Here is a 14,776-nt window from a genome sequence, read left to right as displayed (position 1 = left end):
AACATCCATCTTTTGGAGATTGCAGTTTATTATTATTTAATTTGATTATTCCAAATATTAGAATAATTACTTATCTTTTTATCATCTCATTGAATGGGGGCAGAACACAAATGCATGCCATACTTTTCAGATTTATATTTGTAAAAGAGAAACTTTGCTGTTCACAATTTTCTTTCCAGTTCATAGTTGTGTCTTACCTTGTGTTGATCTATAAATTTAAAAAAAAAAAAAAAAACAGATTCAGATTAAATATGGGTGAGTTGAGGTGAGTAGTGCTTGTCTTATTTCAATGGCACTATTGGAATCATATGTCCCCCCCCCCCCATCTTAAAAATGGGCTTTTATGTGATACTGACAAAAATAGGGTGAAAATATATTTTTGTCAAAATGACTTTTATTGTTGTTTTTTTTCATTTTAAATAGAACAATTAAGATTAACCTAAAACATTTTTGTTTGTTGTTAAATTGCATTTGCCACATCTGTATTTCTTGAGAGGTGCAGTGTCCCACAGTGAACAGCAGGAGGAGTTGCTCCACTGGTTTTCAATGGTCTTCCCCAGTTGATACAGTATGTAAATGACCAAGACTCATTTTTTGATTGGCACTCTAAAATGGATCCTTCAGCCCGACACAGCATGGAGGCTGCATGTTCCTTTGTCTGTGTGACGACGGCATGAATGAGACGAAGAAAAACAAAAATATATGTAACTGTTCAGTCTCACCACAATCTGGTTCCTCTTGTCCTCCCAACCTCTGTTCAGCTCCTTACTGTGTTAGTTTTCTCCTCACATCTTTATCTCTCGTTTCTTTTGTTTTATGTCGGAGCTCTTTGTGCTCGGGTACTTTTGGCTGCTTCAGGAATTTCTTTTTGCAACATTTCTCAATCACATGGTTTTTACAGATATGGACTCCTGGGAGTTCCTGTGACTATTTCTCCATGTTCATTAGAAGCTTAAATACACAACTTCTTCTATCCTTTTTATTTGGACAAGTAACCAAAATATGAATCCTGATAACTGAGAACTTAAGTTTCATTTCACAGCTTTAGATCCACACACATTTAATCTCCATAATGTTGGCCATGAAGCACCTTTTGTGATCAATTATCACATATTACTGTATGTTTATTTTTAAAGTTTTGTCTTTCAATAGAAATTAATTTTGCTTTACATAATCACATTTGCATTATGACGCATCTAAATAAGTATATTGATAATTACCTGTTTTTGGATTAGTTTAGTTCACCTGATTGTTGGTTGTGCTTGTAAAAGCATGAAGTATTGGACCCAGAACTGCTTCAGTTATTCACACTATGTATACAACAACATAAAGGAAACATTCTTTAGGTCCATTTGGACATGAAAGCATCACACAGTTTTTTTGGTGCTCATCAATAATGTGAATCTCTTGTCCAAATGGGTTCTATTGGATTGAGATTTGATAACCAGCCTATTGGAGTCCAGTTAGCTTCTTGCCTACCAGGAGTTAAACTCGGCAGTCTTCTGCTATTCCCTATAATTTGTTTGTAGCCAGGGGTTAGTTTAGCTGGTATGGCCTTTTTATGTTGTCAGACCAGTCTGTCCATTCTCTTGTGACCTCTGACATTGTCAACGCAGCTGACGTTCACTGAAAATTTTCCCTTCTTTTGGACATTTCTCTGCTACCCAGAGATAGTTTTGCATGATGATCCCAGTAGATTAGCAGTTTCTGAAATACTCACACCAGCCCGTTTGCCTCCATTGACCATCTGGCCTTCAGAGTCTAATGGGACTTGATTTCTCATTGCCATGCTTGTTACTTTTCCCAAGAAATAAGAATGTCTGTTGTGTGGTAAAGTAGAGGCCACTTCTGCAACCTCAACTTGGCCCTTTCAATGTCTGTTGTAATTAAAGACAGTTTTTGATACTTGGAACTTATGCAGTACAGTTATTTCTGTGTACAACTTTGAGTTTTGTCAGTTTTTCAGCTCCAGGTTGCCTTTAATTACCTCAAACTTAGAAGTTTCTGCTCTTGGTTTTTGCTGACCAGTCATTTTGTGACATTTTTTTTCTATTTTCCTTTCAGCTCAAACTTGTTTGTGTCTACAAAATTACTTAATTACAAGGGGGCAAGAAAGTTTGACTTGAACTTAAAAATGTTTCCAGGTCAGTTTCAGTTTAATTTGTCTGTTCTGTAATGAGCCATTGCTAAATTATTGTGTTGCCGTTTGTCCTGAACCACCTCGCTTGTTGCCGTTTGTTGGTTTGGCAGTTGAATATTATTGGATGTCCACCTGACCTCATTGTAAGTGTGTTGCCAAGGGCGACCAGCATGAAGACGGCAAAGAAAAGGGAGGGGGGGTGAGGGTTGGTAGGGAGTGTTGCATTATGGGAAAGAAACCTGACCTCTCCCTTTTTTTTCATCTTTTTCTTTTACTTGGAGGACGCCCACGTGCACCAATACAACTATACACATACACACACACACACACACACTTTGTCTAAACACAGATGCATTAGAATAGACAAGAAGCAGTGTGTCAAACCTGGTTATTGTGTCTCAGGTTCTTGTTTGAACTCAAATGTAAAGAGGAAAGAAAATACCAATATGCTAAAATCTTCCACACACTGGATTCTACTGTCACAAACAAAAACTATACAAAGAAAAAAGTATGTTGTGGAAAAACATGTGGCATAAAAGAAACAAGAAACGTCCATTTCATGAGTCACTGAAAGAATAAAGGAGCAAAACAACCATTTTCAGCAAGATTTACCTTAAATAGAAAGATGGATAAAAATATGTTTTAATAATCTTAACTGCATAAGAAGGCACACCGTTTTGATTTAATTAAGCACCTTTTGATTCATTTTCAGAAGTTTGTAATTTCAATTTCATACCAGTCATCAATTATAGTAAATCGAATTGACCTTTAAAAAGTTCCGTTTTCTTAGTAGAATTTTCCTGACATTTGCCAAATGCCTCTGTTCGCAGAAAGACAGCATTGTATCTAGACCTTGGCACAATGAAGATAGTCATCAGTACTTATCGAAAATGTAGTAATAATGACATTAAAGAACCTGGATGTTTCTCTAGATGTATCATAAAGTTGAGACACAAATCACACATCAAAGGAAACTTTCCAACAGCTTCTGGTTGTAATCAGCATGTAGAATAGTTACTTCCATCTGGAGGGTTGTAGGTTTGATTCCAGCTGCCCCCTGTTCCATGTTGTTGTGCCTTAACCCCAAATTGTGTACTGATCTGTGCATGAATCTTTATGTGTTGGTGAGTGTGACTGTGGCAGTAGTGCAAAGCGCTTTGAATGGTCAGAAAGACTGGAAAAGCTCTTTGTAAATTCAGTCCGTTTACCATTTTATTTTTAGTGCAGCAGTGCACCAAAATCAATAACAACAACATGGCTTCAACAAAGGATAATGTTTTCAGGTGGCCCAGCAAACATCTAGAATTAAATTTCTTGAATAGGGTTCTGGGTAAGAGACGTCTTCACAATTTGATAGATTTTTACTTTTAAATGTTGAAAGGTAGAAAGGCAAATGTGCTAAAAATTATCCACACCAAGCAGAGAATTATTGATGGGTTTTTTTTTTCTTTTGCAGGCAGTGACAAGAGAAACAATATTAAAACATATTTCTTGTGCAGTGAGAAAGTTCAAATTATTACCAGATTTAGCCTTTGGTGCTGTTCTGTGGTTAAAAGATCCTTGTTTAACTAAACAGCCGAGAAGCTCAGTTCGAAATTCATGGTAATCACAAACAGTTTAATGGTAGCTCCATTTTAAGATTGTATCACTAATAATAGGGAATTACAGTATATTACTGTGATATATGAAACCAATAATCATTCATTTCTGTGCCTACCTGATAGAAGAAGGCTGAATGCTAAATGAGCCAAGGGTGTACCAAGGGTTTTATTTACAACTTGCAGCTTTCTTTGTTTTGTATCTTTTCCTTCTATCAGATTTGTTTGTTTTTTTAGTATGATCCTGCATGACTGAATACAGGATGTAGAAATAAATAATTTCATAGTCACATGTTTTACATCAAAACTCTGCCATTTTAACAAGATGCTGTTTCCTTTGGAGATTCGTATAGCACTGCTCCTAAAATCTACTTCTCCCATGTTTTTGTATTCTCGTACTTTATTGTGTTCATGTCTATTTTTTTACTTTTATATGTAGTTTTAATATTTTCTCATAGTTTGTTCATATATGAATATCTGTCTACATATAAATGTTTTTTGCATCTTTTTTAAATTTCATGTCATTGCATGAGTTAATTTGTGCAATAGGAACATGCTTTGACTGAGTTTTATTAAATATCTATATGCCTACTTATAGAGAACTTTTGTGTGTGGGTGTTCACATGTGGTTGGGTGCACTCTTGTGTGTTGATTTATGCCGGTTAGCCTGTAATTTTGTTCGACTGTGTGTTTGTGCTCATACAGTATACAGTAAAACACACATAGTGCCTTCATCTCTGACATAACTGGTTACCATGCATACAGTGCAACTGTGACTATTATGGGGTGTTCTTTGTTTTGTCATGACGTGCCCTGGTATGGACTGGGAGGGGGAGGGGAGCAGGGCGTGTGTGCGTGTTGTGTGTGTGTGTGTGTCTGAGCACAGTGTGTACACAAATTGGGGGTTCATATGTGTGTGAGGGGGAGATATGGGTGTAATGTGTGTGTTTGTGTGTGTGTTGGAAGGGTATTATGGGAAAAGAGTGCGTGTTTGCATGCGTTTTGAGCTCAGGACCGGGTGGGGGAGGGGCGTGTACGGACGTGTGAGTATATAATGTGTGCACGAGAGAGTGCGAGTTTTTTAAGGAGGTGAGATAAAATGGTGGCTCGGGTGTGCACGCAAGTAGGCCTTTAAAGGTGGACTGTTTAGTTTAGTTCAAATGAACCTCTTCACTCACCACTTCAATCAGTCTGGACTCCCATAACTGAGATCAGTACAACTTGATTAGCTGATTTTGTCATTTTAACCTTTCTGATTTTAATCAGAAGGCATTGCACCAACAAAAATGGCAAAAACTATCAAAGATTTGAACTTCTAATTGAAAGACAGAAACACTTAGCTATTTTATCAAGGTCCTCTGAACAACAGAAGTTTGCAGGTTTGTCAGCTGAGAAGCATTAAAGTGGATTTTGTGTTTCCTCCCTATTCTGCCTCAGTCTTCCGCTGTATGCCCTGCCACTATGAAACAGGCCTTTTGTTTTTGTTTGTAAAGACAGTTGTGACTCATTCCTTTGTGGTTTCAACATAGTGGATACTTAAAACTAAAGCCTTCAAATATCCCACCCCGTTAAAGGTCTCTCACAAAATTTCACTGTCAAGGCCAATTTAGAAGTGGGGGGGAAAAAGTAAAAAAGAAAACAACCAAACACATAAATGTTTATTTCTAGTAAGCCTTGAATACTGGCTTGCTAGTTAACCCCATTTAACATTACTGGCATATTTGTTGTCTGTGGAACAAGTTGTTTAAAGCTGTAAATTCTTGCATTTTTTAACACCACTTTCCTAAGCATAGTTGCAAAATAAGCTTTGTTACAGTTTTAGTTGTTTCAAACTTTTAAATATCCTTTTGGTTGTAGATATGAGCAAGGTTCAGGCTGTGGCTGTTTCCTTGTAACCATTCTATGTGTGAACATCCAGTCTGTAAGCTACACATGTTCTTTCCCATTTTGAAGACAACAACATGAAACAATTTTCTATGTCGCTTCACATTTATACTTCTGGGATATTTTTTTGTGATATTAAATTATAGGTTTTTGTACCATTTTCAGTGAAAAATTATGCCTCTGTAATTGGATTGTTTTTATTTTTATTATTTTATTATACTGACAAAGCCACAGAGTTTGACATGGAAGTAAGATTGAGATCATTTCTATTATTGCTTTACCAAGCTAAATTATACATAAAATGCTCTTTTTGTTTTAGAAAATCTGTAAAACTAAACTAGGAAAAAATATTTGTTGAAATTGAAGTATTACCTGGAGGAATCCCTAACATAACTCTTAAGGACAAGATTTTTTAAATGTGCATTTTTGTCATTTTTAGCGTTCACAACGCTAAAAATGCAAAAATAGGGGCTGTCATTTCACACATGATTGTACAAAAAGTTTCAACAATTGTAAATGCTAAGATCTGAACATTTTGGCAGTCTAACTATTAAAGATGTACAAAAAGGAGTTCTGTTTTCATCAGGCTTTGCTGTTTACAGCTGTTTCTCCAGCCTTAACAGTGAGGAGGCAAAAGACGCAATAAAACATTTTATATGGTCTCTTTAAAGCCAGCTGGTTAAAGGGATTTTTTTCTTAAAGCATCTACCAGATGATATGGAAATAGCACTTCAGGGCTGTCCAAAGATCCATAATTCTTGGAATTGAAAAAAGGATTTTATCCTTGTTGTCCAACCTTGCCTGTATTGTGCACAGATATGACTAAAAATCTAATTTTAATGAATGATATACCTGAACTGGACTGAGGAAACCTGTCTATATCACATAACAATATTTTTAACACTCAACTGCTTTTCAGGAGTTGTACCTCCTCTAAGCCTGTTTAATCCCCCATACAGCCACTCAGATGATCTGTTCACCAATCATTATGTGCAGCTCTGTACGACCTTGATCCATGACTTTTACTTTTTGCTCAAAACAGATCATTTAGTCTCTTATGATCTGTTACATTTGTATCTCACACACAGCTCGACATAAGATTTTATGTTTTGCAAATATTGAAGTAAAGCCAAGAAGAATCAAGAACTAACAACTGGAAAATTTGCATAAAAACATCTGAAAAAGCAGAAAAAAATAAGAGATTAAATGTTTTATAATTTTTTTATATAATGAAGTTCATATGAGGTGCCCTCCCAAAATAAAAGTATTAAATCTCAGGTTGGAATGAATCCTATTATTCAAAGAAAGGTTCAATAGGTCACTTTTATCTACTGTAACTGCAGTAGAATATGGTATATGACCAAATGACTTTATGAACTGCAGCTGGTTTTCAAACTGATTCTTTTACAGACAATTTAGTTTTTTACAACTGCAGCAGTGGTAGTAAAGTTTGAAGACATTCCTTCAAACCTTAATGAAATTGAAAGACAATTGAAAATGACTTTATAATGTAATGCCAGATAATAGTGGAAATGACAGTAGCTTTACCAGCAAAACAATGCTCTAGTCAGTCCTGAACTGTTTCTACTTTGCTATAGTATCATACTAAAAGAGGCTAAAACCAGCAGGGAGTACCATTTCCATGACATGGAGTACAAGGTTTGCAACAAAGCTTACGTATATAGTGTGTTTCTCAGCAGCATTCGCTTTGTTAAAGGGCCTAAGGTTTCCCAACAGCATGGCCCAAAGCATACAACCACCTGGCCATTCATGTGATGAAAAATAATAAAAAAGGACCATATTTAACTTCTTTAGCAATTTCATCTACAGTAGTTCTTGTGTTAGATTGGATCAGCGAACCCACACTCCCTATGTGTTTCTCTGAGTCTCAGAAAGCTATGACCATGTCACAAGTTCCCCCCGTTCCTTTCTTGGACTACTTCTGACTGGTACCTTTCACTGCAGACCCAGACCTCTGACCAAGTTGTCTTGTCATTACCATTTGACCTTTGCTAAACTCCTACAAATCCTTGCCCTTACCCATTTTCAGTAGTTCCAACACATCAACTCTGAGGAAAAAAAGTTCATTTGCTGCTTAATACGTGCAACCTACTCGCAGTTGCCATGGTGAGGATATCAGTGTTAGTCACTGCAACTCTCAATGGTCATAATATTATGCCTGATTGGTGTACATCATAAAGACTTACACTTAGACTTAGACTGACTTTATTGTCATTTTGCATGCACAGGGTGTATACAGAACGAAATTTCGTTGCATACGGCTCAGGACAATGTTTTGAGGTTACTCCAGAATACAAAGACAAAAAAAGGTTTCCATTTCCTTGCCCAGTAAGCATATAGTAAATTAAGAGCTGCACATTTTTGATACAGGCCACAGTGAAGCACTGATTCTTGTTTAAAGCTTCCAGGTCCCAAAGAAAGGCACCATAGCAGAATTAAATGACCACAGATTTGTGGTCATTAAGTCCTTTGGCTGACTGATTTTAATGAGTGTGAAGGATGTAATGGGTACCCATCTGAACCCTCTGCAGTTTGCTTACCGGGCAATAGGTTGGCAGATGATGCAGTCAACAGGGACTACACCTCATCATGCACCACCTTTACTACTCAGAAAAGTAACCCGGGATCCTGTTTGTGGAGCTCAGCTCAGCCTTCAACATCAATCCAAATAGCTTTCACCAGAGGTTCGCCCAGCTCACAGTGCCACCTTCCTCCTGTCAGTAGATCACCAGTTTCTTCTCATACATAAGAATTATTAGCTCCGGTGCTTTTGGGGGGGTGTTCTTTTCCCACTTCTCTCCTCTCTGCACACAAATGACAGCATCTCAGTGGGCCATCTGTGAAGCTTCTGCAGTTTGAGGATGACACCACTCTCACTGGTCTGATCAAGCACAACAACAATTCTGCCGACAGACAGAGAGTGAACTGGCTGACTCCCTTCACCATCCTCATTGAGGATGAGGACAATGTCTGGTTTCTAGGAATCATCTTTTCTTGGGACCTGACACATGTACAGTGTTGGTAAGAAGGCCCAAAAGAGGTGCAGCAACTCAACAAGTACAACATGTCACAGGAGCTACTGCCATTACTCGCTTTGTCTTGTGGTCATACAATTGTTCCACACTACAACAAACTATTAGGTCTGCAGAGACGATCATCTGGGATGATCTTCTAAACATCCAGGACGTGTAGAGGCCAGGAAAAGGGTAGCTAACATCTCTGCTGAACCCACACACCCTGGACACAAACTGTTTAGACTATCACCTTCAGGTTTTCGCTACAGAGCCCTATTTGCAAAAATCACACGTCGCAGAGACAGTTTATTTTCCCAGATTGTCTATCTGATGAACAATGAACAACTTATAGCCTGAGTAGCCAACTACTCTGCTGAGAAACAAAATAAACATATTTGCACCACCACAACAGGCCTTTCTTTTATATTTTTCTTGGCTACATGCACACATACATGTACATACTGCAAATAAAGGCTAAAAGTGTTTATTCTAATATTTATAAATTTATACTTTGTCTGTAAATTGTGAAGTTAAATTGTGCACATAATCTTGGCCAATAAGACTGATTCTGAAGTGAATCAGTCCAACATTTGAGCAATGTCTCAAAGTAATCACTCCTGGTTTTATTCACTTATGCCACAATAAAGACAGAAAATGAGATGCTCTGTATTTTATTTTGGGAACCATATGTGTAACACATGCTAATGTAGACATTCCATAGTAGCAGGTTTGTCTTTCAGTGTGGCAGCTTTTGAGACCAGCTTAATCACTTTTTGTCCTGTTCCCTTTTGGACCAAATCAGTAAGTGGTATCTGGTACATTATATTTCTGTGAAGGTTTGTTGTATTGTTTGGCTGTGGGAGGGAGTAGTGTGAGAGAAAACCCCGTCCTGACGACGTGCAAAGAAGACATCAGAGATTGTAAACCTGGGTATTTTGAGCCCCTGTAAGTGGCTGCTGCTTGGGGAGAGATACTGTACTCTGCACTTGAAGAAGCTATGAGACAGGAAGTGATGATGGTGACGATGGCGGAGGAAGGAGGGGAGAAGGGGGGGGGGGGGGGGGGTGAGATGGAACGAGAAGGGGAATTAGTGATTATTATGGAGCTGCAGGCCAAGCGATGAAGAAAGGAGGAGGAGGAAGTGGTGATGGGGGGGGCAGGCAAAAAGCATATTATGGGATGTCTATGTTGTCGGGTGGGGGGAGGGGGCGTTATGGTCTGGCCTAGGCCTGTTTTTGTGTGGGGTGGTTCCCTCCACACCCCTCCACATGTGTGTCAACATCGCAGCCAGACGTGCACAGACTGTGTATGTCGGGAGAAGTAATATCTATCTGCAAATACAACAAGGCAGTGTGGCTGAGAGAGAAAGCAGCACAAAGGCAGATTGGCGGCGAGAATTAATCAAAAAACTTCTCTCGCAAACTATCTCAGCAGCACAGCGAGTACAATATACCCCCTGTCCTCTGTAATGTAAATGACTGAGGCAGAGATGGAGCAATACATCTTAATATGCAGGGATTGGCCTTGTTTAGAATCCCAGCTTCTGCAGACTTTCCACTTCAAATTAGCTAATTTAACTTTAGCTGGCTGTCAAATAGGTTCATTTAACAGCAGGTAGTTTTGTTAGTTGGTACAGTACCTTACAAAAGTATTCATACCCTTTGAAACAGTTCAGATTTTGTCACATTACAAACACATTACTTGAAGGCATTTTATATGAAACTGTGAAAAGTCTCTCAAAGAAAAGGATAATGATTCCTAGCTTTCAAAAATGTTCACAACTGAAAATCTTCTGATGTGGATTTGCATTCAGATCTGCTCTGATACTCCTAAAAATTCACACAGCCAATTGCCTTCAAAAGTTACTTAATTAGTAAATAAAGTCCAAATGTGTGTAATTTACTGTCAGTATAAATGTTGCAATTCTATGAAAGCCTCAGAGAATTTTAGAAAACAAACAGTATCATGAAGACCCAGAACTCCCCTTCAGATCCAGGAGAAAGCTGTGAAGTCAAAGCAGAGGGTGGGTTAAAAAAAAGCTTTGAATGTCTTACAGAGCAATGTTCAATTCATCACCTGCAAATGGAAGAGAGTATGGCACAACTCCAAAGCTGAACTTTTTAGTCTATTTTAAAAATGTGTGTCACAGAAAACTAACATTTGCGAATCACTCTAAACACACGCTCCTGAAACTGAGAAAAGAATCAGGTTAGAATTGATGTCAAAATGGATGGAGCTACAGTAAATACTGGGGAAAGCCACTAGAAAATCAGTTAGAGGTTGCAAAGGACTTATACATGCCGCCAAGGTGCAATGGAATTGTGAAGAATACTACAATTACATTACTGTTTTGTCTTTTTGCTATTTTGCCATGTACTCTTTTTTTCTATCTTTGCAATTGAAAAACTAAACTGCATAAGTGGTTAAATAGTAGTTATCTTATTGAAGTTGTAATGAGGTTGGAACACGTGAGGTTATACTTCTACCTATAGAAGTACCTATGCTCCTTTTTGAATATAGCAGAAAGAAATGTTGTGTCAAGATGTGACTTACTCAGCATAATGTGAATGTGATTGAAATTAACCTAAACTTAAACCTAACATATACTTTTGTGCTAGAATGTCCTAGTCAAAGTTGTGAAAACTGCTGTTCACAGAACTTCTTTTATCAATCTGACTGTAATTGAGAATTAATAAAGAAATGTGCAGGGTTGCTAGCAGCATATCCCGAAACACCCACAGCCTTAATTCTGTAAACTATTTACTCAGGGGGACCACATTGTTTTCAAAATGCTGTATCAATATGCTTGATGGTTATTGGTTATTATTTTTGCAAATTTAATTGCAAAATTTGATTTTTGCAATTAAATTTTAAAAATTTACTTTATGACTCCTAGAAGATTCAACAATTGTAAGTTTAGAGTGGTTGTGACCAAAGCAATAACCATCACTAAGGCAACTCCAGCAACATTATGTTACAATATAATCATTATTTTTCTGTCCATCATCCAACTTACTACATCTGGAACCAAGGCATGACTGGAGAAACAGAAAGACAGCAAGATGAAACAGCCACAGGTAATAATTGGCATGGTGGCAGTGCTGAGTCTTTTGGCACATCCAGACAATCCCAATGTACCCATTTTATTATTTGTTTCTGTTTTCTCGGTCTGTCTTTCTCCTAGTGAAGCATGCTGTCTGATATGCCAGACATGTTGGGGCTTATCAAATCTATTTGCACTTTTTTGTGGCTTCAGAGCGTGGGCTGCAGGGGAGGATAGGTGGAGCAGAGCCACAGCGAGGGTCAGGCTGGTGGGGCAGTCAAGAAATATAATGGCATGCATTTTGAGTTACATGGTAATCTGACCCTGCCTATGACTCTCCTCCCTCTGCCGCCGCTGCCACCCCTATGCTTATCTCCATGGCAACTAGAAGCTCAGGAGTACTATTATGGTCTGTAGTCCCCCCCGGCCCCCCCTCTTCCCTCCTCTTTTTTTCTCTTTTTGCCTAAGAAACGATATTATTATCATTATGAGATATGCAATTCTGCAAGCAGGCGGGGGGAGGGGAAGGATATCAAGAGGTATGTGCGAGGTTTCTATGACAACTACCCCTGGTATTCTTCTGATTGGTGATTATGGGATGTTACCCTCCACCCCACCAGCACCCAGCCCCACCCACCCTACCCCCATTTCTTTCCAAATTCAACCATGAACACTTTGTCTATAGTCAAGAAAATGAGACATGTGGGGGAGGAGGTAGGCTGATAAGCAAGGGCTACAAAAAAAACAGTTGGTCAAATAAAAGAAAAGGTGAAAAGTTATTTTAAAATATTTTTCTATGTCATTTGTGTTTAGGTGAAAGAAAAAAAGGATGAGGACAAAGGAAACGACAAACTCCAGATGACGGTTTGCTGAGTCAGGATGCTGAGGATGAGCAAAAAAGAGAGTGGAAGACCTGCAACAACAGCTAGGGCAGATAGCTTGGTGTGGGTTAAAGGTCAATGGATACGTCTAGATAGTAAAACAGGCTCATAAACATACTAATGTTTTGGGGAAAACTAGATAGTAACAACTGAGTGGATTGTGACTTCGTGATTAATTCTGCTCAAGCATCAACCAGTTTTTTCTGTAAAATAAACCTGCTTTTCTACCGCAACAGATTAAAGTGTAATAAAACAACAAACATGGATATTCCTGCTTAGGGTTTTGATCTAAAGTGGTATATCATGATTCGATAGACTGAAAGAAGAGGTCTTTCAGTTTGTGAAGTGAGTCTTTAGCTTAAAAGATGTGGAATCGGCTGCAATTTTTTAAAATTCAAGTGCTTCATCCAGTCACTCTTCTGCTAATCCGAGATCAGGTTACAGGACTAGGATGGAAACCGGGACATGCCTCTCCCCAGTGACACTCTACATCTCATTTTGGAGAACCCAAAGTATTCCCAGGCTAGAAGAGAATTATGGTCCCTCCTCCAAATTGTGGGTCAGTCCTAGTGTCTATTCCCATTGAAACATGGTTAGAAAACCTTTAAAGCAATGTCCATATGAGACATCCTTATCAGATGGCTAAACCCTCTGTTGACTCTTTTCAATGTAGAGGAGCAGCTGCAGCAGCAGCTCCAAAGTCTTTACCCTTTCGCTAAGGGAGAGCCCAGGTACCCAATGAAAGGATGATATCTCATTCTTTTGGGCATAATCCATATCTCATGACCATACACAAATGTCAGAAAGCAAAAGGAACAGTATTTTACGACTTCCAGCTATCAGACTACAGTAATGACCACATTATGGCAGACAAGGCCCCAATCTGTCTTTTCCACCCGCTCCATCATACCGTCAAAAAGGGGGCCATAAACGGGGCCTTAACAGACTAGCCAACTACTGTCCTGTCTACTTCACACTTGGCTGCTAACCATTGCAGTGTGCACTTAAGATCATGGTTTTAAAAATGCCTACAGAACTACATCCACAACCAAGCAAAAATCATACCCCAAATGTTCCAAATCAGAAAATGTACTTATATTATTAGTAAGTAATAATATAAGTTTCAAGCCGAAAATCAGTGATTTACCAACTTAATCCTATTGTGGGTGGTCCCTGGTCAGGTCTATGAGTGAGACTCATAGATCCCTGGATAGATCTCAAGTACTTCATGGACTGAACAAAGACACACTGTGACCTAGACCTAGCATTAAAATGCAAGCTGACTGATTCAGACAAAAGTAGACCTTTCTTAGTCAGATCATTCACACCTGGCATTAAAATCTGTCCTGAATGATTAGATCTCAGTTACCCGCCTTATATGCAAATAAACACATAGCCATCTCACATAGTGGGCTGTCAGTTGAGCTACTACACAGGGCCGTGTTTTTGTAACACCACAAGTATATTTAATAATTTTAGCCATTCATTATATACAGTGGAAGCTTATCTAAGAGACTTGTAGACTTGTGGGCTGCAAACTTCTTGGTGAACATAATTATGTTGTGAAACAAATGTTAAAAAAGGGAGAAAAATTAGTAACTTTCAAGAACTAAGAATCAGTAAACAAATAAACTAAAGATATCTAGTAAGAAAAGAATATGGAATTTGTTGTCCTGGTTTTGCGTATTCTCTATATATTGTATTATCTCTGCAGCATTTTCTGTCATTGTCAATGAACAGAATTAAACATATGGTTAAAAGATGGTTGAGAACTCTGTGAATCTCAGACTGGAAAAGGATGTAATTTTTTCATTAAAATGTGTTGGAACCCTGTTTAGTGCGCTCAGAGCATTGCATCATTACGCAACTAAATATGTGGCACAATGCTTTTCCACACTGTTCAAAAAGCTTTAAGAATAGGCAGAATAACATCAAACTACAGAGTATATTGTATATATATATATATATATATATATATATATATATATATATATATATATATATATATATATATATATATAGACATATATATAGACATATATATATATATTGTGTGTGTGTGTGTGTGTGTGTTTGTTTCTAATACATTGTGGGGACCATTTTCCTGACATACTGTATACTACGTTGTAGCCCCCAAGCCAGGCTTCAGTCCCCACACTGATCCTTGTGGGGACTGAAGCCTGGTCCCCACAAGG

The sequence above is a fragment of the Xiphophorus hellerii genome, chromosome 13 (genome assembly GCF_003331165.1).
Source record: "Xiphophorus hellerii strain 12219 chromosome 13, Xiphophorus_hellerii-4.1, whole genome shotgun sequence".
NCBI classification, from domain to species: domain Eukaryota; kingdom Metazoa; phylum Chordata; class Actinopteri; order Cyprinodontiformes; family Poeciliidae; genus Xiphophorus; species Xiphophorus hellerii.
This window is presented reverse-complemented; position numbering follows the sequence as displayed.